This window comes from Marmota marmota, unplaced genomic scaffold (assembly GCF_001458135.2).
Source record: "Marmota marmota marmota unplaced genomic scaffold, marMar, whole genome shotgun sequence".
NCBI lineage: Eukaryota > Metazoa > Chordata > Mammalia > Rodentia > Sciuridae > Marmota > Marmota marmota.
In genome coordinates this window covers 4,478,819-4,504,011 of record NW_025999969.1, presented here as the reverse complement: position 1 = coordinate 4,504,011, position 25,193 = coordinate 4,478,819, and the positions used below count along the sequence as shown (strand labels likewise).

At 42.6% G+C, this 25,193-nt stretch overlaps 1 protein-coding gene across 8 annotated transcripts in view; it reads right to left on the bottom strand.

Moving 5' to 3' along the window:
- Positions 1 to 25,193, bottom strand: part of LOC107154372 (LIM domain containing preferred translocation partner in lipoma) — a 608,084-nt gene that overhangs the window by 537,814 nt on the left and 45,077 nt on the right. Inside the window, exon 3 of one of the 8 annotated variants that reach the window (XM_048804053.1) lies at positions 4,896 to 5,020. The exons of the other annotated variants lie outside the window; for them this stretch is intronic. The gene's annotated coding sequence lies outside the window, so the exon portion shown is untranslated. The remainder of the gene's footprint in view (positions 1 to 4,895; positions 5,021 to 25,193) is intronic. 8 annotated transcript variants of the gene reach the window in all.

Below are 25,193 nucleotides of genomic sequence, written 5' to 3'. Positions count from 1 at the left end.
TTTGGGGGGGGGGGGGATGATGTATGTGTGTGTATATGCATAAACATAAATGCATATGTGTGTGTGTATATATATATATGCATAAACATAAATGTGTGTGTGCATAAAGCATATACGTATGTGCAGATGTGTGGGTATGGGTGTATGTATACAAGCTGATGGAAAAAGCCCAGTATAAAACCCCTCTACCACAGGGCCGGAGAAAGTACCCATACCAGGAGTTGAGGAGAAGGGTGTGAAGGGTCCCCATGCAGCCATGGGACTGGAGGCTGGAAGACTAGTTCTTGTAGCCCAGCTCTACCATTAAACTGCCTACATGAAAGAGTCATTTCAACGAGTCATTTCAACTCAGTTTTCTATTTCTAAGAACGGAGAACTCAGAACTGATGTGAGATTTAAGCAACAGCAGAGATCTGAAATTGTTTTGGAAATGTCTGTACAAACACAAAGGGACATTACCACTCATTTATTCTAATGCCTAGGAAAGCGACTTTTTGTCTGAGCCAACGTGCCTCAAGTGGAATCTATTCCCATCACAGCCCGCTTTCAGCGGTGGGGAAGAAGGGATGCGGACGATTTTCCAGAGAGGCAATGCTTTCTAATTTCTCTATTATTTCCAAAACAAAAAAGCAAAATCTTTTTTCCCTCCTTTTGTTTTTCCAAATAAAAATAAATTATAACCCTAACTTGCTAATAAATGCAGGCTGGAGCTGTCCTTAAGTAAAAGCTTTTGATAACAAATTGCCTGTACTAACTGCTATTTTACTGCTGAATTTTTTATTGTTGCTTAAGCACAGCAATTATGCTAATAAGCCTGGGAGGATGGTACATCCAGTATTGAATCTGACAGATAAAATACTCAATAAAATGCTAATCTCACCTGAAAATTGGAATCAGACAGCCTTATTAGTATTTATGGATATGGCATCTTAAACATGTTTTTTTAAAGATGAATATATATGAAATCAATGTTGTCTCCTAATACAGCCTGCCATTTCTAGGCCCCTATGTGCTTTAAATTCAAGATGACGATTACTCACTGCCTTCACTTTGCTTCTTGCCAGAGAAACAAGAGCTTATTGGCCATCTCTACCACATAAAGAATCAGACACTAAGATGACTTTTTTTTTTTTTTTTGCCTTCATCTACCTCCCTCTCTCGCTCAGTATCCACCACCCTTTCCTCCCCGCTAAAAAAAGAGGGGGGTTGGGGGGAAGGTAAGAACTGTCTGTCAGAGCAGAAAGAGAAGGCAGATTTGACAGCAACAAGAACCATTTGTCAAACCATCTGGCTTCTCTCTTCACCTGACAGGAGGGAAGAGTGATGTGTCAGAAAGAGCAGAGAATTGAGAATCCAAAGAGTTGGCTTCTAGTCTTGATTTCTGCCGTTTCCTCAATGTATGACCTTGCCAGACCTCAGTTTCTTAAATAGTGACCTTCTGGAGCCCAGTGATTAAGTGCTAAGAGAAGTGTGTCTTCATGAGTTGCATTTCAAAAGGAGGGCTCAAGCCCCAGGGTCTATGAAGAACTGAATACTAGAAGCTAAGGTAGATGTGAGAGGCTGGTGGGAACCTGAGATATTTCAACCCGTGCTTTGATTTGCATGAGCACCCTCTCATTGATTATCTTCAATATTTATTTGAAATGGCACAAGCTGAAATTAGGAAACTCTGACAGCAGGCAAAACCTACCTGCTAGCTATCCTTGGAACTTAAAATGGCTTTTTTTTTAATACCAATACATTTAATTTTGAGGGACAAAAAAGTCAGTTGCCCATTTTAAATGACAGAAAATCATGAAATCTAAATAGTGCAATATTAATTACAAAAATAAAAATGTTCCCTCTATTTATTTCTATACCAACACCATAAAGCAGTAAGAGAGAAAACAATTGCCATGAATAAGGAAACTGAGGACCAGAGAGGATTCTTTTCAACCAGGCAGAATAAGTGGGTTCCAGGGTCAGGAGAAGCAGTTTTGCCTTCTGACTAATTCCAGCATGTGGCCCAGCACATCACAGGGTCCTCTGGGTCACAAGTATGTTGATTCATTCAAAACCCAAATAATGGGTTGGGATATAGCTCAGTTGGTAGAGTGCTTGCCCTGCATGCACAAAGCCCTGGGTTCAATCTCCAGCACCACAAAAGAAACAAGTTACAACTGAACAAGGACAGGAGGTAGTGGTGCCTCTGCACCTGCAGCCACACTCACCAAAAGGACTTCTCCCACCCCTTCAAGGATTCAGAGAGCTGACAACCTTCTGAGGAGATTTTTGTCTTCCTCTGTCAAAGTCCTAGGCTGGGGGAAATCAGGCTCACACTGAATTGGATATATTGTGACACAGCTCTCACAGGCTCAGTTCTCAGGATTCCAACTCACTCCAAGGCCCCTGGAAAGTCACTTCCCTCTATGGGCTTCCCTCACTCCATTTCCTCTTCTGAACTGGTGGGTCTTTTCAAAACCTAAGAAGTTCCCTCGTGCCACTAGCAATAGGGAGGAAAAAAATGCTCCAAAAACACATAGAGCTCGGGACAACTTACAGAGGGACTTTACAAGCCTTGGTCCCATTAACCCTAAGCTCACACAGTCAGAGTTTCTTATTATTATGGAAAAATAAAGGCCTAGAAATTAAAAAATCCTCCCAGGACAACACAGTGAACTAGGAAATCTGTCTTATTAAAGTGACGCATCTTCCAGAGCTGACAAGGGCAGGAGTTCTGGTGCTTTGCACAAGGCAGGACAGAATCAAGCAGTCAGTAGATTCTAGAATCACTAACCACAACATTCTAAGACCCACACACCCACACACACACCCACAAAAGGAGAAGATGCTGGCCTTGCTGTAATGTTAAACATGTGCACAACTTACACAAGCTGACCAATTCACCACCCCACCTACTGCTTTGCAAATGTAGAAATGGAATCCAAATCCTTTATCTTTATTATACTACGACCAATACTGCAATTTGCAAAGCACTGTCAAAACAAATTTATCACATAGAAATCATGATCCTCCAATTAGAGGGGACAAACTGAAGCACTAAGAAGTAGACTCACTTGCCCATTCCATACAGGTCTCTAGAAACAAGGCCAGAACCCACACTCAGGCCCTCTGACCTTCCAGACTTGCTTTCTCACCTGATTGGGTCACTTCTGAATTGCCAGTATTAGCATTTTTTAGTCAACAACCAGAGCTGAAAGTCAGCTCTGAACTGAGACATCTCCCAACAGAGGAACGATTCGAGTCATACTTCGAGGAATAATTTCTGGGAAAGCAGAGGAGGTGATGCTATCAAACAGAGAAACTCAAAACTCCTACTCACTACCTGCTTGGGAGGGCAGGAAATGGGGCTGAGGCCCTTTCTCTACATGTTCCCCCTGACCATTTCTGTCAATTGCAGTCATTACCAAACTTAGCAATGTGATCAAATGAAAGATGTTTCCCAGCTATATGGTCTTGGGTAAGTCCTCAGACTCCTTGGCCCTGTCACCAATACACTCATGCACACATGCACAGATACATATACAGATGCACATTTACACATGCACTTCCAACCGTCCCTTCATTCTACTTAATGGGATGGTTTCTACAGAGAGCATCCACCCTTCTCCTCTTGCAGAATATCTAAGACACTGTATCCCACACTTTGACTCAACCCACTCACCTCTACCTTGGTCCTCCTGGGTATCATTCTGTTTCTTTTGCCTATTCTTCCTGGCGGCTTCTTGTCCCCAGCCCCACTTACCATTGCCCTAGATTAGGCCTGGTCACTACCACCGAAGGCAAGCATTAACTCATCAATTCATCACCAGCCTCAACCTTTCTCTTCCTACCATATCATTTCTGGATAAAATACTGCCTTCTCTCCAATACCTCCTCATCTGCAGGCTGTGAGAACACTCTCAACCACTTTTCTACACATGCTGTGGCTTATGCCTTCATAAAATCAGTGTTTCCGTACCAGGGTCTACTCTGTGGGTCTGGTTTCTAAAGAGAAACCAGGATCCAAGAAATCAATTTGGCCATAGAGGATAACTTCGGTCAACACCTCCGAAGTCCACTTCTCCAATAAGCAGACCCATGACTTCAGAGCAGCCGGCTCTTTGGAGCAGTGCTGATGTGCATTGGGGCCTTTACATGCTCTAATCTTTATACCTTGGCATGCAAAGTATACTTAACTCCAAATTAAAGCCATTTAAACTGGGGCTCAGTGAGGTTTAATAACTCATTCTTACTGAAGTAATATAAATCATTCAAATTCAAGCAGCTAGCTATAGAAGCTGGGTTCACAGCAAGTACTTGTAACTTTGCTGGAATACTCCGTTGTTGAAAAGTACCAGGTCCTCTACCAGATGTTTCTCCTAAATGAGCTAAATTGATTTGCCTAACAACCCTCCCTAATAATTATCAGCGTTTCCATTTTACAAATCTGGAAATTAAAGTTCCATGTCATACAAGTCTCTCTTAGATTTAGAACTGGGAACCAAGCATCCTTGGATTGCTTTTTCTCTTTCCTCTGCTGCGCACATCCTCTTTTTACCTAAGTTCTCTGAAACAATTTAAATATAAAGGATTTTTATCTGTGTGAGTCACTGGATGCAACATTCATCTGCAAGTTAGGAAAAGGTGTTTCACAAGCAGCCATCAAGTTAAGAACCCAACAGCGCTGGTGAGCAGTGGATTTATGGAGTACATCATGTAAACAGGCTGACCCTGGACTGTTCCCAAAAGTCAGAATCATAAACAAAGCTGAATCTTCACTTAGTCTCACAAGTGCAGCACCTTAGCAACTCTGCCTTCCTTGTAACAGGGGCAACTGCAAAGTCTTCTTCAAGATCAATAATCAAAGCCAGAAATTCGGAGGTCGTCACGTAACCACTTCCTGTAACACTAACCTTTTCAGACAGGGCAAGGGTAGATACTCTAGGAACTTGAGAGCTGGAAATGAGATGGCACATTCTGACCCAACTTCTCTGGGAATGTCACCAGCATCTTAAGCAGGCACCCCCTCTCCTTCTGCCTAGAGAAAAACAGGATTAAGAGGAGCTGGGGAAAAGCTGAGGGCTACTCATACAAGCTGGGCTCCTGAGCCCAGTTCCCAGAGGCCCTTCTGGTTCCCTGGGTTAGTTGCACTTAACCTTCCATAGCACAGCCTTCTCAGTAATTCAATTTAACAGTTACAGAATGCTTGAAAGGCCAGCCACTGAGCCAGGCTGTGAAAACTCAGAGGTATCCTCTGATCAGAGCCCAGAAACAGACACCAGCCATCAAAACACGCACTGTGTGTGTGTGTGTGTGTGTGTGTGTGTGAGAGAGAGAGAGAGAGAGAGAGAGAGCACTTCTCAAAGTACAAACTGCATGGTAGGGACAAGACAGGAGAGAGAAGCTCATTCCAAATGGAAAAGCTGATGTTTCTGAGAAGGTAGAATTTGAACTGGGTCTGAAGGAAGCTGCTTATCAGAGAGGGCCCTTCAGAAAGGATGGCCCTCCCATAGGGTGAGAGGTATGAACATGCGGTAACAGGAAGGAGTCAGGGAGGAGGTGTGAAGGCTGCCTGAAGTCAGAGGTGCAAAGGCCTCTGAGCAAGCACAACACCTGTGTCAGGGACACCTGGAAGTAAAGAAAACACACTAGAGGTCACATGACAGAAATTCTGAGCTCACTGGTCTCAGGGGCACTTCCTACCCTTCCAGCAGTCCAGACAGATAAACGCAAATGCAAGCCAACTTCCTATATCACCCCTGCATACAGGACAAGAAACTATACAAGACATGGGTCACTCATAGGCCACCATGGCCTTGTGAGGCTGAACAATGATATCACTGAGATATAACTTGAAAGCTGGGGAGAGCTCCAGTGTTAAAGACTAGGAAGCAGGGGCCCAATAAATGTTTTTGATGGGGTCCTGACAATTCGTAGACAAGAATAGGTGGCCAGAGCCTGCTTCTCCAAGGGCCTCTACCATCAGGTAAATGCCTGGTTACTGAGACTAAGCTAAGGCAAGAGATAAAACATGAAAAAAAAAAAAAAGAGGAGAAGGAGAATAGAATAAAGAGGAGGAAAGAAGGAAGAAGAAAAAGAAGAAAGGGGAAAGGTAGACAGTAAGGGAGGAAGGGGGAGGGAAGGGAACAGAAGACAAAGGTAAATGAGGAAATGGTGAAGGAGGCAGATAAATAAGAAGGGGAAGGGAGGAACAATAAAAGAAACAAAGGAAGGAAAAGGAAGAAAAGTCTTAAGTCTATGGTAAGAAGAGGGGAAAGCAGTACAGGTACCCCCCTGTCTGTGGCTATAAGGACAATGATATGTAGGTCAACAGGGTACTGAAGCTCCGAGAAACTGTTTCAACATTGGTAGTTGTGATATTTTATGAAAGAACAAAAGAAAAAAATTTGAATAAATAAATTTTGAGGGTTTTTTTAACCAAAAACTATCTTACTTATAGATATGTAAGTATTGGAAATAAAAATAGACAAATACCAAAATTATTAATGATGACTACTAATTCATGGGAGAAAAAAATAATGGGGGACTGGGTGGGGTTCAGCAAGTTGCAAAATGCTCACAGATTCTTCCCCCTCCCTGCAACTTCCTCTTTGAAACACAGCTTTGGAGCTTTTGCCACCAAGATGCACACTCTTTCTCCATCCACATTACTAATAAGTCATGTTTATTCTTGTACCCATAAATCCATCCAGTTTACATGTTTTCAACTGATCCAAAACCATGTAAAAGATTTTTAAATGCTTTACTAAATTTCTTCCTACTAATAATAATTATGGCAACATTTATTAAATATTTATTATACGCAGGTTTTTGCTTTGAGCATTTCCCATACGTTATTTCATTTGAGCTCCACGGAGGAATCCTTTGTGAGCCCCATGATTAGCCAGAGAAGGAAGCTGAGTCACAAAAATTAAACAACTTAGCAAAGGTCATGTGGCTACAAAACTGACAACCTTGGATTTCAATCCAGATGATCCATCTCCAAAGCCTGCACCCTCTACACTATGTCTGTGATATTTCAATTCAACAGCTCATTAACCCAAACAAAAAGGGAAATGGCTAAGTGACCCTGTCCTGGCTCCTGGTGAACACTACTTCCTTTCATCCAATCATAAATCATCTGTCTACTAAGCCATCCTAGAACCATACCAGGAATCACAATGAAGTCAGCAGATTCTAGACTCCGGATACCTGTTTTTTTGATAACTGATATCTATTTCCTCATCTCCTCACTTCTGGCATTTCTGCTGATTTCCAGGTTTCCTCAAAATTACTGGCAGCAGTTCCCCGTCAGAAGTTCTGAATCCTGAGATGCAGTGAGCGTGGCACACAAGCTCTGCAATCATCTCAGCAAAGTGAAGGGCTCCCCCACCACCTCCTCACATGTCAAGGGCATGCATCGGTTCCTTCTCGGTGATGTCGATTCCACCTTTTGTGGACCAACCCCCTCCACTGGACAGAGATGACTGACAGGCAAAAAAGCAGCCAGGCAGCTCTGCTTTCTGTTTTCTGGGCCATTACATCACCCTCCCCAGGTTACAAAAATGGTAGGCATTCCCACAAAAGGACTCCCTCTTCTGGAGAGCATTCTAATCCCACCCATGCCCAGGAGGTAACTGAAAATGGAAGGCCATGATTGGCTGCCAATGACGTCACGGCTCTATAGGCCTGATTAAACTCTTAATTAATCAAATGACTCTTTATTTCTACACCTAACTCCACAGACAAATAACCACAAAGAGAAACAACACAGGGTGAAGGTAGTAAGAAAGCATAGCTTCTGGCTCAGGTAGAAGAGAAAAACCATTTGCTGGAGTTACCTGTCATTAAGTACGATCCGGTCACCAGGTGGGGACATACAGTTCTCTGTATTAAATTAGAGGAATGATTCAAAGGGGACCAGTTTCAGCTGACAAGAGCAAGAAGAAAATCAATTTCAGGTTGCCAGGACAACTAGACTTTTCCTGCAAAAATAAATTTGATACAGCCCTAAAATCTGACAACTAAATGTTGCTTCACATTACATCACATCCCTAAAACGTGTGTTGAACCAGTGAGATAATCAAGCCTGCTAATTACTTTCTACAACACCCATAAGATATAGAATTGATGGTCTTGGCTCCGGTCTGATTTTCCTCTAGCAACTCTACTCACCATCTCTGTTTTATAGTGAATGAGATTGTATGCTTCCTAAAACGAAGCTGAAGGCACATCATTGTCAGTTAGTCCTTGAGCCCGAGAAAAAGGAAGGTGAGCATCTTTTAATACAAGTTCCCTAATGGTTTAGATCTATACCCATGTTCTCTGTCATATAATTCACTGGCTACACAGGGTTCCGGAGAAGTCCAAAGTCATTCAATTGTATTTAACACCATGTTGGCTCTAAAGTGACCTTGGAGAAAACTCTTTTTTAACCAGAGGCAAATCTGAGACATAGGTGAGCAACTGCTCAAAGTCAGTAAAACTGGGCAGCCGTGGAGTCAGGACTGGAATTCAGCTCTGTAAATAACAGCTTCTGTGTCATTTTCTTAAATAGCCACCATCATTTCACCTCTGCCTTAGAGACTGAGAACTGAAGTTAAGTCCACTTGATTTCCTTCTAACCCACATGAGACAATAGCCTCAAATGACCTTATCCCAGGAGGTCAGAGCCCTGAACCCAGATCCAATATTATCTAGTGAGATGAGCCTTCTCTATGCGTTTACATTCTCGGAAGACTGAATATCAACTTATCTCCAGGGGCTATTAAAAACAAGAACAGCTCATAAATCACTGGAAAGCACTTTGCAAATGTAAAGTAATACAAAAATGCTAAGCACCAATACTATAAGTGTTCCAGGCTGAGGCAGTTCCCTGGAGAGTATGAGGAGCTCACAGGGGCCAGGATATATCACAAGGCCTCCACCATGGTCCACTGAGAAGATGCAAAGGCCATGCCTCTCTCCAACCTCACTCTCCTTTCTCAAGTTGCTCCCAAATTCTCAAAAAAGTCTAAAGTCTTAAGATCTTGTTATAACATATTGTATTATGATGGACATGCAAAAAAAAATAAAATTTTTTTTAAAGACACCGAGAAGACATTTGAATCCAACAGCTCTGTGTACAACCCCAGACCATGCACAAGAAAGCAATGTCAAAACGATGAACCTATTAGAAGGGACCTGTCAGTGAATTCGGTCTTGAGAATCAATCAGATACTGAGAGGTCAGAAGCATATGACACACATGGAAGGTTGCTGGCTACAGGCACCACCACAGGAAGAAGTGAGGACAGAGCTCTCCCTCCAGCCCTGCACACAGACCTCAGTCCTCAGCCGTGCACAAGGTAAACAGAGTTGGGCAGGAGAAGAAACCAGGGGTGAAGAGAGCATAAACAAAATCAAAGGCTGCTGTCAGAGAGATCTCATTTCTAACCTAATCCTGCCGTTACAGGCTATGTGACTTTGGAGAAGTTACTTAAACCTTTCTAATCCATCCATAACTCACCTATCCAATATGAATAACTAGTAGCTACTAGATGGGCTGGCTTTAAGGATTATATGAAATGAGATACTGAAAGTACAGGTGTAGGGCCTGACACAGAATGTGTGTGAAAATAAACGCAAATTATCATGCTAATGATGCATGGCTCTAAAGAGGGGCAAAGGGCTAGAAACCAGCATGAAACAAAGGCACGAGGTAAAGTGCGAAGTTAGAGATCTATGTCCTGAGAATGAAAAAGAAAATATTTTCTGCCACAAGCACTGCCTTGCTTTTTGCTAAGGCGTAATCACTGGCCCTAATTTAGAGTGGATCACAATACCCCATGGATGGTCAGGCACCTGCAAACCTCAAGCTTTAGTAGAAATCCGAGGAGAGTATCATCCAACTACTTGGTCAATAGAGAGGTCAGGTCTCTGCATTTGAGCCACTGAAATCTAGGACTCAGTGTCAAATGTGACTCGTTTCTCTTTTCAAAATAAGAAACTAGTTTTCAGAGGAGGAAAATGTTCTCCCGGTCCCCCATTCATTTAACAAATTTCAACCACACTAACATGGTCCATGTCACCTAGGAAAACTAAGAAATGGGTAAAATAACTCAGTACAGAAAAAGTTCTATTAAGTCTATTATCAAATTCATTTATTTATTATTAATTAGTGTTAAGGAAATTCTATTAAGTCCAGTCCAAATAAAGAGATACGAGACTTCAGAGAAAAGACAGAAGTCCTGTTGAGTTCAATATGCTGAGGCATTTGGGTCACCAGGCCTGGCCTTTAGGTCACATCCATTTCTTCAGATGGATCCTGGATTCAGGCCACTAGCCACTCTTCCCTTCGGGTTCTCTGATTTACAGCATAGGCACGTGCGTACCACCCCATGCCCGGAGCAAGAGAGCAGGGAGGGCATAGGTATGAAGGTGGATTCCGCCGGGGCAGCTTCATCTGCACCATTAACATTGCAAGAAGCACAGGCAGACACAATAGGAGTAAAGAAGAAAACAAGAGGAAAACACAGGTGTCTTGGTAAAAGCAAGAGAGAAAGCCGTGTTGAGTCAGGTTACTCAGAGGGAAAAAAGGGAGAAGGAAGAAAGGTCTGAATGAAAAAGCTATTGTGTTCTGTTTGTCTCTTTAAAGCATACTTCTGTCATGTTATTTTTTTTAAATCATACTTCTGTTAAATCCTTCAAACATTAACTCTAGCAGACTTTGTTCTGTTCACTGACCAGAACCTATAAAAGTACCTGAAATACAATAGGTGTCCAATAAATATTTACTGATTGAATGAATAATGGCCAGTTAGAGTGGAATCTCATGACTAAGAAGAAAAAGGCTTTTAAAGTCACCCAGGAGAATAGCAAGATTCTGTGTACGCTTCTACTTGCTTTAACAAGGCAGATAATGCAGGTGAAAACATAGTGGGTGACTCCTGGTGGCCAGCTGTCATTTATTCATCAAATTTGAATAAAACTGACCTGAAACCCAGGACAAAGGAAAGGCAGGCAATTTGCTTGACAAAGTTCCAAGAAGAAAATCAAGGCCTCTCTGAGAAGAGGCAGAGAATCTGCGGAGAAGTACCCTGTACAGCCAAATGAGGTTCTACTCCGAAACCAATAATACGAAGCCAGAAGGGCCATGGCCAGTCCACTATGTCCTTTGGGAAAAGGTGCTAACATGTACCTCTTAAACTACCATGTGCCCTGGAACTAAAAGAGGTCACTACTGATTTCTTTAAGGACACAGTAGTCGGGAAAGGCATCAGAATCTGGGAAGGACTGAATTTAAGCTCTTCTAGGCTTGCCTGTCACTTTCCATAGTGATCCTGCAGTCAGACTCCTAATACCAATGCAAGGATTAATTCCTAGAGAATTCAGAAAGTAAACATTTCCCCATGAGAAAAATACGGTGACTTGGAGGTAAACGTATTCTTTACAAAGTGATGATAGGAATCAGTCTCAACCAATTCACTCCTCTACCATAAGCTCTCTCAGAAGCTCCTATAGCCTGCAAGGTCGGCACTTCTTTCTGTGGCTGTGCCTAATCTTGAAAGGCCGTTATTATTTATTACATATGAAGCACTTTCTATCTGCAGAGTGCTTTGGAATCGGTTTTTATTAGTTACTCAGCATTCTTAAATCTAAACACAGCTAAAGCCCTGGTGGAGGGCAGCAAAGCCCATGATTCACTTACTCATCACACTTGATGGGTCCACATTCTTCCCCCAATGACTGGACGAGTTGAATAGGAACAGAGAGAGCAGCAAGATGAAAAATCCAATTCAACTGAACTCTCTTTTTCTGAGGCCACCTGGCACTGGGCTGGGTGTTTGGAGTTACAGGAGGAGGATATACAGAAATAAACTTAACACTGCTCCTGACCTCACAGAACTTATAGTCTTGGGCTATCTGAGAAGAACTTTGTGGTCCCCTTTGTGGTTCTAAGAAAGTATAAATAGGTTTTAAGAATCATGTGCAGGAACACAGAACATGTTCCTATATGACTCAAAACTTAAGGAATTATGTAGATATAATTCCGGGACCAAAAATGGAATCAAAGGGAAAGAATACAGAATGAGCTTACTTCCCCAATTTATAATTTCCAGAATTAAGTTACGAAGCCCTAAATCACAGAAGGAGAAATTTTAAGGCAAATGAGAGTCAATAATTGAGAGAAGAATGCACAGAGTGCCAACCCACGAAACTTGCTCTAAGAAGAAAATATACATTTCAGAGAAAGGTTTAGTTTTCATAATGCCATTTAATGGTTTTACAAATAACTATTGATGGAAGTCACAAATTATCTATAAATATCTCTAAATACTGAACGTTACAGCCTCTGGACCAATGACTCTTCACTAAAATATATCTCGTGTGATAGATGAGAACTTACTAACTGCATGAATATCAGAAAAGAGACTGAAGGTCGACAGGGGAGATGGGATTTATTTAAGTTTTAAATTCTTTCCAGCCCTCAGTTCATGGTTCACTTCTATAGATCAAATATTAAATATTCAAGGCATATTAATTCTTTGTTGCCTTCAGTATGTGAAAGTACACCTGCATGTGTGAGCAGTCAGCAAGCAAAAATCTTCAATCCTGTTACCTGTCAGGGTACACTAGTTGATATCTCAGCTGTGAAAGTTAACTAACATCACCCCACTAATCACCAGGAGTGATTCATCAAATACTATGACCCACACGACTCCTAACTCATTAAAATACCACCCTCTACCATGCTCTGGCTGTGCGTATGGGGTGAGGGCTGAGTGTGTCTTGATCCTTCTTTACCAGCTAAGCTGTAGCTTCAAAAATCAGGACGCAAGCATAAAAGTACTAGACAATCTCTGTTGTGCCACCTCTTCACCATGTGACACTGGATGGTTTCTTCACTTTATTTGAGCATCACTCAACTCATTAGTAAAATAAGGGTAATGTGCCTTAGCCTGCCACGCTCATGGGCCTGTTATAAGGATCTGATGAGTTAATGAGCGTGAAAGGGGTTAGTCCACTGCAAAACCTTCAGAAGCCTACGTCACCTATCTTACTCCCCAAAGGATTAGTCATGGTCAATAAATTATTACTGTTTATACGATTGGTCTTTCCTGTGGTTTTTCTTATAATAGCAAGAAGCATTTGTAACCATTAAAATTTATGTTTTTCACTGAAGCAGAAGATACATTGCTTTCAGTGTCCCTAAATCTCCCCAGAACCACTTGTAGAGTCTGCTACAGAACCCCCAAATCCTGGTTTAGAATCCCGATTTATTTTCAGTTCCACTCCTGACCCATAGACTCCACCATGTCATAGTGTGCAGTTTCCTATTCTTACACACACATGTACCTCTGTAGTACAAAGAGCTCACAGAGAATTCAAAGTGAAGATGAATGCCACACATAGAAGCAAATACTGGGCCAAAGTTAGAACTAGGCTGGGAATGGGGCAGAATGCCACACTCAAAAATCTACTCCTAATTATGGTGAGCAGGTACCCACCAGGGGGGGATCTTGTGTTATCCAGGGGGTAATGGTATGCTCAGAATTTTGTGCAAGCTGACTAGCTCAATATCACTCAGGATATCAAAACAAGCTGGAAGTACATTAAATTCAGGCTTTATGAGCTAGAAGAGGATTTGCAGAACCACTAGCACCTCCACTGGCCAGATACAGAAATCAAGGACCCCAACCACAAAGCCTGTTCCATCAGTCTAGGGCAAGTATGTGGCACAGCTGCCATTGGAACACAGATCTTGTATCATCCCCCCACCCCCCGCCAGGAACCCCTCTGCTTACAAGAACTCGTCTCCCTCCTTCTCTTCGCATGACTCCTGGCTGTGCTGTGGTCAGCTTCCAGCAAAGGGGAATCTGAAGCAAGTTAAGGCAGAGCCTGAGAGGCTAGCTGGCTCTTCATCCTCAGCATGCAGGAAGGGGACTCATGGGTGCTGCTACACTACCATGGCTTCCTCAGAGAAGTGACTTTCTAGTCACTCACTGTGAACAAGCTAGGGACACAAGCTGCCATCAATACATGCAAGCCCAAGGACCAGGATACTTTGTCAAGGAATAAGGAACCTCCCTTTATCTCAGCAGAGAAGGGAAATGGGAGAGGTGGACTTTGGCTAGAACCTTCTTCAAAAGGAGTGGAAAATTACAAACTTTTCTAACAAGACTGTTGTAGTCTGTTGACAATAGTCTGCAGAACCCAGACAAAGAGGAGCGTTTAAAATCATGCCTTGTCTCCTAGAGTAAAAAGGACTACAGTCCACTCCAGGGCCAGAGTTTTGCAATTCTATTTCTTTTTAACATCTGTGACAACCGAGTGACTCATCCAATTACTGACTGGGAAACCAACACCTCAGTTTTACATCCCTAGTTCTGTATCTACAGGTGTGAGGAAGCTGTGGGATCTGCCTCCTGCTGGTCCCACTTCTCCCACAGAGAAGGCTGAATGTGTCATGGAAGCAGACAACTAACAAGGCCATTAAAAAGCTGCATTTGCTAACTGGACACCTGTTCCCGCAACTATGTATTGGACATATCCCCACTGTTTCTCCAGGAACAAGGACAAGTGGAGGAGGAAGAGCATGAAGATACAGGAAATGCATTCATCACTACCCAGAGCAAGAAATCACCTGCCTAGTAAAGGATAATAATGCATCCAAAACATACTTAAGGAAATCACAAAGAAAAATTCAAGATCAGGATATGTCTTTAAAAGTTCAAACCACAAAATGCATTGGGAAGAATCAGAAAATACTTTCTGCAGGGAACTCCACAGGAACTGGAAAATCTCGGGCAAAATTAGAACCAAAGAAAACAGAAACAGTAGAGATCTTGGAGATCATCAAATCCAACCCACTACTTTGCCATTGAAAAATACAGGCCAGGAAGAGAGAGAGCGAGAGAGAAGAGTTTCACAGTTGGATAGCAGTCAAATTGGGCAGAGAACCCATGTCTGCTGACTGTAAGAATAATTTTTTAGTCCACACCCATGCTAGCATGGACTTGAACACTTACTCCAAATTAAACCGACATGTGACTAAAAAGAAAAAAGAAAATAAACTGTTCCTTGTGGCAGACGCTTGGAACATTGGCTTCTTTCTGGAAACTTCACAGTTCATGTTCTGCATAACATGGAAATCAATGAGGGTCCTGTTTTGTCAGTTGCGTATGCACATTTCTGAGGAATGCATTGTATGTCTGGCATTCTCCCTCAACTGCCTCTCCTGTTCCTCTTTTTGCCATATATGGCACTGAGCTCCAAAGTCTGGGTCACAGAATTCAGGCCTTGGTATGAATGCAATCTGCTTTCTGAGCTGTTTGTCTTTACTGGAAACCCACTGAATCCATCTAGGAAACATTTACTAAAATGCAAAAGGCAGGGAGAAATTGATTCACACCCTGAACTTGGAAAGGAAAAGACAAATTTCTGTTGCTCACCCAAAGGTATATGAACCAGATTCTGAGATGATGGCAAGTTTAATGAACGTAGGAGGCTTTCTTTCTCTAGAATTGTCTATGTGTGTGTGTGCGCACACGCACGTATTTGGGGACAAGGTTTGTTCTAACATAAGTAAAAGAAAGAAAAAAACTGAGACCAAAAAAACACAAGAAGTAAGCAGTAAGCCTATCAGAACACAGATTGGGCATTTGTCTTTTTTGATATGATATCATTATTTCTTCATGTGGTGTCTGACTTTAAAACTTTTGGAAATTGCATTTCAGAAGCAGAAAATCTCTTTGAAATATCCCTGCAATTGTCATCCCAAGTTAAAACAAAAATTTATTTGGTATCTATAATTGTAAATGACATAATTTTAAAGGAATCTTAGAGAATTCATTGTTCACACTCCCTAGATGTGTGACTTAGAATGATCTGAGCAGAAAGGGTTAGCTATTTTGCTATTAGGCCCCAAGAATAGAAATAACTTGCCCAACAGCACATAACTAACAAGGAGAGTGGAGGACTCATGATTTCAACAAGGAACATATAAAATCTAAAAAGGAGGCAGAAGGAATAGCATAGATACCTTGTGGTATCCACAAGCAAAAAAGGAAAACAGCTACCTGCTAACCCTAACAGTGTATGGTACTCACTATAGCACATGGTCACCCACAGGCTAGCTTTAGTGTTCCAAGAACGTACTTTTTGTCTTCTTATGAGGACTGAGGATGGGCAAGGATCACATCCTATATTTGAAAAAACCCTGGAGGCAGGGGATCCAAATTAGAATCTTAGATCCATCAATTCTGTGAAGTAGAACCCTTAGCAAGCTCTTTATCTGCTGTACATCTTTAGTCATTCCTCTGCATAGTGGGCATAATCGTTTCTACCTTATAAAGAAGTTGAAACAATTAAATTGGCTTTTTGTAAAGTATCCACCTAGCAGTGTTTAATATATAAGTAAGCACTTGATAAATTGTACCTGTTAATAGCATTCATAATTCCTGAAGGAGAATGAATGGTTGGTGCAATGGCATGAGCCAGTGAGCCTAAGCTTCCCATTCCCACAGTTCTCCCCAACCTAACTATGAACTTGGGCAGACACATAAAATCTCATTGAGTCTCTTTAGCTTCAGAATTGTTGTGAAGCACAAATGAAATCTCCCTTGGGGGAAAAAAAAAAAAAACATCTTCAGAAACTGCCCTGCAATATGAACATATAAAGCATGATTACAAGGTCAGAAACTTTTGAGGGAACAGCACAGTGACAGATGAATGCTATACTGAATGAATTCCAGAGGAGGAAGAAAAGCCCGTGCTCCACCTTCCTCTTACAGAGCAAACTTGGCAGTTAAAAAACTTTTCTTAAAGATAGTTTGAATGCCTGGTTCTTCTTCTCATAGAGGTTCCTAAGCACGCGCCCTTATCCCAGAGCCCCAGTATGGGGCAGACTTTCCTAAGACTGCAGCTCCCCTGCTCAGCGCAATGTGATGCATAGTAATGATGGGCTACATCCAGCTGCCCAGAGGATGACCAGAAGGCACCCTGCTGAGAAGAATCACCCAAAGTGAGCAAGCATAAAGAAGAGCCCATGTCCTGTCACCATCAAAGGTCAAGTCTTCCTGATCTGTACACGTGCCACTTTCTTAGCCTTCAAAGATGGACAGAGAGGCCCAAGGCTTAAAGAAGGTAGACGCATATCATCAGGGTTTCCTCAAGACCTTGAAGCACCTACAATACTGTGGTTTTCAAAGTGGGTTCCATGGAGACAGCATTCCCAAGGGACAACTTGGCCCTGGATGGAAGCCTACTCAATCTTCATGAGGGATTTTAAAAAAGATTTCACAAAAGAAAAGCATCTAAAAATACTGAGGCCCAAAGTATTTGCCATCCAAGATCACACAGCCAGTAAGTACCTTCAGAAAAAAAGCCCGGAAATAAGGGCCTTGGGAGAAACAGGCAGAAGAGGGTAAGAAAGCAGGAGAGAACACGTGACAGAGAGTCAGCCCAGGCCTCAGAGGCTGGGAATCCCTAGGAGGAGGAGGTACTGCAGGATAGGAACTAGGTCCCTGACTCCTCTCCAGCACACTCACCTCTGGGTCTCCACCCAGACACACTACTGCTGAGGAAAGACCCTCCTACTCAGGACCCTGAAGGAGAGGGTCAAAGCAGAAAGGAAGAGAGCATGCACCCTCTGGCACCTCTGTTGCCTGGGTGGCACCTCAGGCAACGATCTCTCTTGAGCAACAATGTGCTTCAGCTTTATTCCTCATTCTTCCTATCTGCCAAACAGGGACAAGTGGACCCTATCAGCTCAGAACTAGCATGGCCAAAGGGCAGGGGCAGGGGATTCTTTAATCTGCCCAGTAACAACAATAGAAAGTGCTAAATAAGTGAGTCAAGAAATATTTCTGGAAGAGCCACTCCGGCTGGAATGCTTGGACAGCCACCCGTGTGGCAGCAACTCAATCTGCCCAGGTCTTCTAGAACACGCATAAGCCGGGGTTTTAAAAAAAGGACTCCATGGCTCCAGAGGCAGCCAAATAAATAAACAAACACACAGAAATCTCTCTGAGTCATGAAAGCTATTAGTGAGAAAGTTACATTCTCAATAAGAACCTGATTTCATTCTCCCCCTCCCTCCCTCCCTCTCTCCTCTCTCCTCTCTCCTCCCCTCCCTCCCACCTTNCCTCCCTCCCCCTCTCCCTCCCCCCTCTCCCTCCCTCTCTCTCTCTCTCTCTGCCAGTTCACATCTTCTCCCCAGCCGCTTTTGATAGTGAGCAGTTTGTTATGTATCCAAGGGAAGCGTCGCAGTCTCTGCGCTGCACAGCCGATCCATCTAAAAAACATATCATCTGTCTGTGCGGCAGAAAGCCCAGTTGGAATAAGCAAGTTCTGTGCGTTCAACTAGAAAACACTTCTTGTTCTCGCTGTCAAAATAATTCTGTATTAAACTTCTGGGATATGTGACTAATGTGCTTGGAACCTTTTGGAGCGACTGGTTTATTTATTTTAGGGAGGGGAGTGCTGCTGCTGGTGGGGGTAGTGATAGAGAAAGAGGAGGAGGAGGAGGAAGAGAAAGGGAGGGGAGAAAGGACAGGAAGAACATGCACATGGTTGCTCCTAGGAACCTTGCTGCCACACTTCATTATCAGAAGCTCCAGAAGGAGCCAAGCCAGGAAAGAATGGAGAAGAAAAGATAGGCAGTGCACGCTCCCCAGAGTTAAGGTTGCCTAACAGTTCCTAAAAAGACTCTGAAATGTAAGAAGTAAAAGTAAAACAAAATACACACCCCAGAGTGATCCTATCACAGCCCTTCTCCAAAATCCTACTGTATGTAACAGCTCCCCACTGCCTGTAGGGGGGGGGGGAAGCCCAAATGTTACAGGAGGGCCCTAGAGACTTCTAAGATTGGAGACAGATGTCTCACCTCCTCGCACCTTCCAAACTCAGCCTGCCGCTCCCAATTTCTGTACATATTTTCATGTCTCTGCTGTTCCCTTTGGCTTGAAGAGGCATCTCTCTCTGCCTTGTTTAGGAAAGTCCTAGCCCCCTTGCAAGCCTACAACACCCCCCCTACACACCCAGCAAAGCCCTCACTGGTGGGACAAACAGAACACTGCACCCTCCCACAGAGTTCTAACTCAAGCATTGATCACTTCACAACCTGTGTGCAGGTCCTGTCAGCTCTCAGCACACCTATTTACCCATCTCTGTCTGCCCTCTCTCACCTCCCCAGAATCCAGTTTCCCCTTGGCACCCACAGGGTGAGCACACACACAAACTGGAGCTCTTCACAATCTCAGTTTCCCCTAAAGCTACTCTGAGGCCTGCACACATGGGGACTCGTAAACGCATGTCCCCAGGTGAATGTGTGTGCGCTCCACAGCAAAGCATGATTAGCAGTAAAAACAAGAACTACTTAAAAAGCTGGAAAATCTGCAGAATGAAAAGGCCAGAAATCGGATTCATGCTAAGCCTCTGGAGTCAGCTCCCAAAACCTGCCCTGGTCTCTTCTCCAAATCTAGTTATACTGTTCAATTCTCTCCTCCTGCTTTGAGTCAGAAAGCAAGTAGAAGGCGGGGGAACTAACCAGGAGGGTGGCAGGAGCAGAAGGCCACCACTGGGAAACGGATGAGTTGGTCAGGTCCATACGTCATGCTTATAATCTGGCAAATAATTGCAGGTTGAAATCATCTGCTTACTTTGTGTTCCATTTTACTTTTTTATTTCTCCCCAGTCAATTACTTGTGTGTGTGTGTGTGTGTGTGTGTGTGTGAGAGAGAGAGAGAGGGAGGGAAGGGAGGAAGGAAGGGAGAAGAGGGAGGGGAGGGAGGAAGGAGAGAGGCAGGGGCAGGAGTGACCAGGACTGTAGGGACAGTGAGTGGGCCTACTGCTGCTGGTAGGCTGTGGCAGCCCCCACCTCTGAACTTTCTGTCCAGGGTTACTTGGCAAAGACAGTTTCAGAAAACAATTTTCACTTTCTTTTTCCAAACCCCACCTCCCTCCCCCACCTTATTTAAATATCAGCTCCAACCTCCTAAAGAGGAAAAGGAAAACTGAGACCCAATTCACTTGGCATTTTATACCACTTAAGGAAATTCTGTTTCCCTCAAATTCTACAGCTCTCTTCTCCCTGTCTTCTCTCTGCCCTTCTTCAACTTGGAAGTGGTCCTCTGCCCTCAGACACAGCCTTCCTCCCAAACCCCACCCCTCACTTACATAAACACACACCCCCCCCAATGTTTGTTCTCTGTCTCCATCTTTCTCTCACTCATGCAAACAATGCTTGTTCCCTTTATCCTTGCCTTACTTGGAAGGTAATTAATGCCTACAAGGAGTACCTCCTTCATTTGTTCATTCACTTCATCTTTTTTACATTTTAGGCATAATAAGCACCTATTAATTGACAACCTACTCTCTATTAGCTTATATTCTAGGAAGAGAGATGCAACTACCCCATCACAAACCTTACAACAATGTCATGGTGATAAGCACAAGACAAGCTACAGCTAGGCCTCACCTGGCTGGGAAAAGGTTTGCCCATTAAGGCACCTGGCACACAGAGCCCCGCCCATAAGCCATTCTACTAAAGGAATGAATATTTGGATACGTCAAGAATGAAATGGACAAAAGACGTCAATTTTGAGCACAACTGAAGGACAAATAAGATTTGGGCAGGCAGAAATGTGAGGTCAACAATGGCTCAGAGAGGTGAGGGTCAGAGCTGCATAAAGGCAGGCAAATGAGAGAAACTTCTCAGGACTGACCAGATGTCTAGTACAAGAAGGAAAGTAGCAGAGATGGGTTAGAAAAAATATTTCTTTAAGAAAATGAATAGAGCACTTTCTATGTGAAGGATCGTCAGCTAATCATTGTTTACGCCCTTTACAAATATTAACTTGTTTAATCTCCGTGACCCTGTTTCAAGTTGGATATAGTGACACTTGCCTATAATTCCAGCAACAGGAGGCTGAGGCAGGAGGATCTCAATTTAGAGGCCAGCCTGGGTGACTTAACAAGACCCTGTCTCAAAATAAAAAAAGACTGAAGATGTAGGTCAGTGGTAGAGTGCCCCTGGGTTCAATCCCAAGTTGTTTTTTTTTTTTTAAAAAAAAGAACCTATTTCCATTGCACAGATAAGGTAACCAGAGAACAGGGAGGTGTGCTGCAAGGCACACAGGTGAGGTGCTAGTCAGTAGTGGAGCAGTCTGGCTGCAGTGTGGCTCTTATCTGCTACCTTAGTACATCCCCATAGTTTGTAGCTGTCTGGAAAGACAGCTCAGAGAACTTTAAACACCAGATGAAGGAGTCCATGCTTTGTCCTACATGCAAAGAAAGCAACTCAAGGTGCTGAGAGAATCACACGGTCAGACTGAAGGAGAATGAATAATTTGGCATTTGTGTTTAAAACAAGTTGTGGCTGGTGAATGGATTACAGACTAGGTGATGAATCAACTCCAACGTCACCCCTACCCTCGGCCTCGTCACACGCTTATAAGTCACTGCTTCATTGTTATGTACGTAGTCCAACAGGATATGCAGTCATTTTTTTTTTTTCTGTGTATATTCAGACTCCAAAATTTGAATTTTTTATTGGAATAGTTTGTTCCCATCTGGTTTCCGGGCCAAGGATTCCATGGAATCTGCNGGGGGGGGGGGGGGGGGACAGCATGGCTGCAGTCAGCAGTGAATGGCCTCTTAGTCTGGCTGGAACGCTCCAAGAGGCAGCATTGTACACGTACTGAATAGTCACAAAAATAGCTCAGCTAAAGGACACAGAAAAAACCTGCACTCTTTAGAACTGACGTGTTTTTCCCTTTCTCCCTTTGCCTCTGTTTCCATGACCTAGTAAGGAGCTATCATTGGGGAAGGTGAGCAGCACTGAAGGGCTTCGAGAGACATGGGCTCAGTGGAGACTGTCACTTTATTTTAATGTGATCTTTGCAAGTTCTAGACCTCAGTTTTCCTATCTGTAAAATGAGAGGCTGATTTTCACCTAGAGTGACTTTTGCAGTGTGTGTATATCTGTGTGAGATGGGAGGGTAGTTAACAATGTACAAGGAAAATGAAAAAGATTTCCATGCATGTGTGATTTTGTCGGGATGAACCCAAATAGTATATTTAACCATAAAGCAGTAATAAAAAAACATGCAAGTGCATTTTGATTGAGATATAATTTATTTTTAATCTGGAATCCTTTAACAATGTTATATAAAGTAGAGCTGAGAACTAGGTTACAGAGGGTGAGTTAAGACTTAAAAACCCAGGGTCATATAGGAAAATCAACTTCCGCAAATGAAATGTCACAGTAGTTACCTGTGAGTGGTAGGATTACAGGTGAAGTTCATTTTCTTTTTATACATGCCCACGGGTTCTAATCTTATACATGAGCACATATTACTTTTACTATCAAAAAAATAAATTAACAATCAAATCGATGTTTAAATATATTATTAATACTCTGAATCATGGTTGCAGAAAATATCGAGAGGGGCAAGGAGCTCATTGGCATGTGAGATTCAGTCTTCTCATTTTTGTAAACGATGAACAGTGTGAAAGCCAGTGTGGGCCCTGTGCTGCTCTGGTCCCCGAGGGCACATGCCTCCTCCTTGGTGTATCTAAGTCCCCAGCAGAGAGCCCTAGGGCAGGCAGAAGCAGTATTTTATGGTACCTGTCAACCCTAACACCTGGGTACAGTGCCTGCCATTTTTAATACTTAGTTGATGTTTCCTAAATCAAAAACAATCAAAGAATCACTATAGTGGCAAATGCAAATAATCAAACGTATCTAAAAAAATCAGTTCTAATTGTGAGGATTATATATATATAGATATAGATAGATAGATTATATATATGTAGATTAAAATATATATAATCTACATATATAAATATTACCAATTTTAAAGAAAATTATATTTTATCACTCAATAATATCTGAAGCTATTTTTTAAAAAAGACAGATGTGTATATATATTGATATAAAATTTTTTTCAAGTCATGTTGCTGGGTGAAAAGGTGCATCATTGAAAAACCTGCCATTTATTCACATAAATCATAATGTAATTCACGTACATGCTGAGATGTGTGGGCATACATGTATATATACAGTATACAGAGAACAAGAGCTAGAAAGTCTAAAAGGTATTTTCCAAAACTTTAATAATTATTACGACAGAATGGATTTGAGGGTTTTTTTATTTTATTCTTTGTACTTATAAGTGCAGTTCAAATTCTGTTTAGTACTTGGAACACATTTTTTAAAATAATAGAACCATTTAAAAATAAAAGAGGTCGGGTGGTGGCGCACGCCTGTAATCCCAACGGCTCTAGAGGGTAAGGCAGGAGGATCACAAGTTCAAAGTCAGCCTCAGCATAAGTGAGGTGCTAAGCAACTCAGTGAGACCCTGCCTCTAAATAAAGTACAAAATAGGGCTGAGGATGTGGCTCAGTAGTCAAGTACCCCTGAGTTCCAAATTCCCAGCAGCACTCCTAAAATTAAAAAGTAGGGAAAAAAATAAAAGCGAATAAGATAAAACCTAAAAATAAGAAATAAAGGAGGAAGGAAAGGGAGAAAGAAAATAAGAGTACCCACCAGTCCCATGCACTTGGCCAAACATGTTTTATAGGTACACGTTTTACTGCCCATACCCACTCACCCTGGCCATGGCTGGTTTAAATGGAATGCACTGTGGGAGGAAAATCCCCTGTTCCTTAAAATCACCCCATCTCCTTTTTTCCTAATTTAGCTGACATCCTCATTACATTTAAGGTCCATAGACACTAGGGTCTGAAAACCATACAGGCTTTGGGGATTTCCCATAAAAAAGGAGCCCTGGGATACTCTTGGGAGAACAAATCTCACCAGAAACAGAGTGTTCCCTACCTTCCCACACCCATCCCAAGGCCTGTGGCCTGGTCCCTCCCAGCCCAGCACCAGAACACTACTCCATCAACACTGCCTTTTTGGTCTTTGGTTCCACAAAGTTTGACAGCAATGTCATTGTCCTGACACAGCTGTTGTAGAGGCGCTAGTCACTAAAAAAAGACAACGAAGCACCTTGTAAATATTAAGTGCTTAATCCTACTGCAGCCACGAGGTCCTTCCTGGAGCTGGAGCAACGATGACAGTATCTATTTTGGTTCGGCTTCAGTGATAGTAATAATAATCATAAAATAATACTTAAAACAACCCATCTACAGGACACAATGGCCTTTCCACAGTTATTACAAAGAAGTGAATTCCTTTCTCTAAGCACAGGACACCCCACATTATCATGTATTGCTAAACTGGGACAGGTTTGAGTAATAATAGGTAGACATACTGGAGACGATTTTCATGTTTTTAAAAAAACACTGGTCTACATTTTCCAAAGTTTCTGTGTGAGAATTTATTGCTTTTTTACTTAAAAAAGAAAAAGAGGGTCATTTTTAAAAAGACATGACCAGCACCATAAATAAGGCAGGCTCTCCCTTGGCAGAAGTTTAGACCTGAGCCTCCATCACCGGTGAGCCTGCAGGGGTTGTGCTGTAACTAGGTCACCGGATTTCACTCCCTCACAGTGGACCTTTCCAAATGTTCACCAAAGCCACCAGGAGCTCAGGAGGTTAACTCTGCACAACCCTGCTGAGATGAACTAAAAGTAACACATTTATTCAAAAAAAAATATTTATGGAATGTTTCCCATATTCTTGGCACAGCAAGAGCTGCCAAAATTAAAAGGAGGCAGCCGCACCCTCCAGAAGCTTACAGTAGTAGAAGGGGAGGAATCAGACACATGCATAAATAAGAATAGCTAGAGGTACAATGTGATGAGTTCTAAAAGTGTTCCCGCTCAAAGCACCGTGGCAGTTCTAGGAAGGGGAAGATTATTTCTGGCTGTTGGAATGATGGAGGGCTTCAGGACAGAGTTAATGCTGTGGTAGAATGAGATCACAGAACAAAGGAAGGATGGGGCAGATCCCAGGTCAGAGCACAGTTTACCTGGCTGGAGCCCAGAAACAGCAAAGAGTTGCCTTAATTCTGGAGAGTAAGACTAGTGTCCGGTATGCAGAGGACTACTGGGAGCAGACAAGAGACTCGGGGGTGTTTCCAAAGAACACGCAGAAAGCCTGTGTCTGACACCATGCACCTCAGTGATGGTCTCTAGGTAAGCCATTCTTTTCTACATGTGAGTAAATGAAAGCAATAAACAAAAAGTAAAGAAATTATAAACAAATAACCAAGCTAGGTAAGCAAGACAGGGTATGTCCTAGAGTAAAATTAGTGATAGT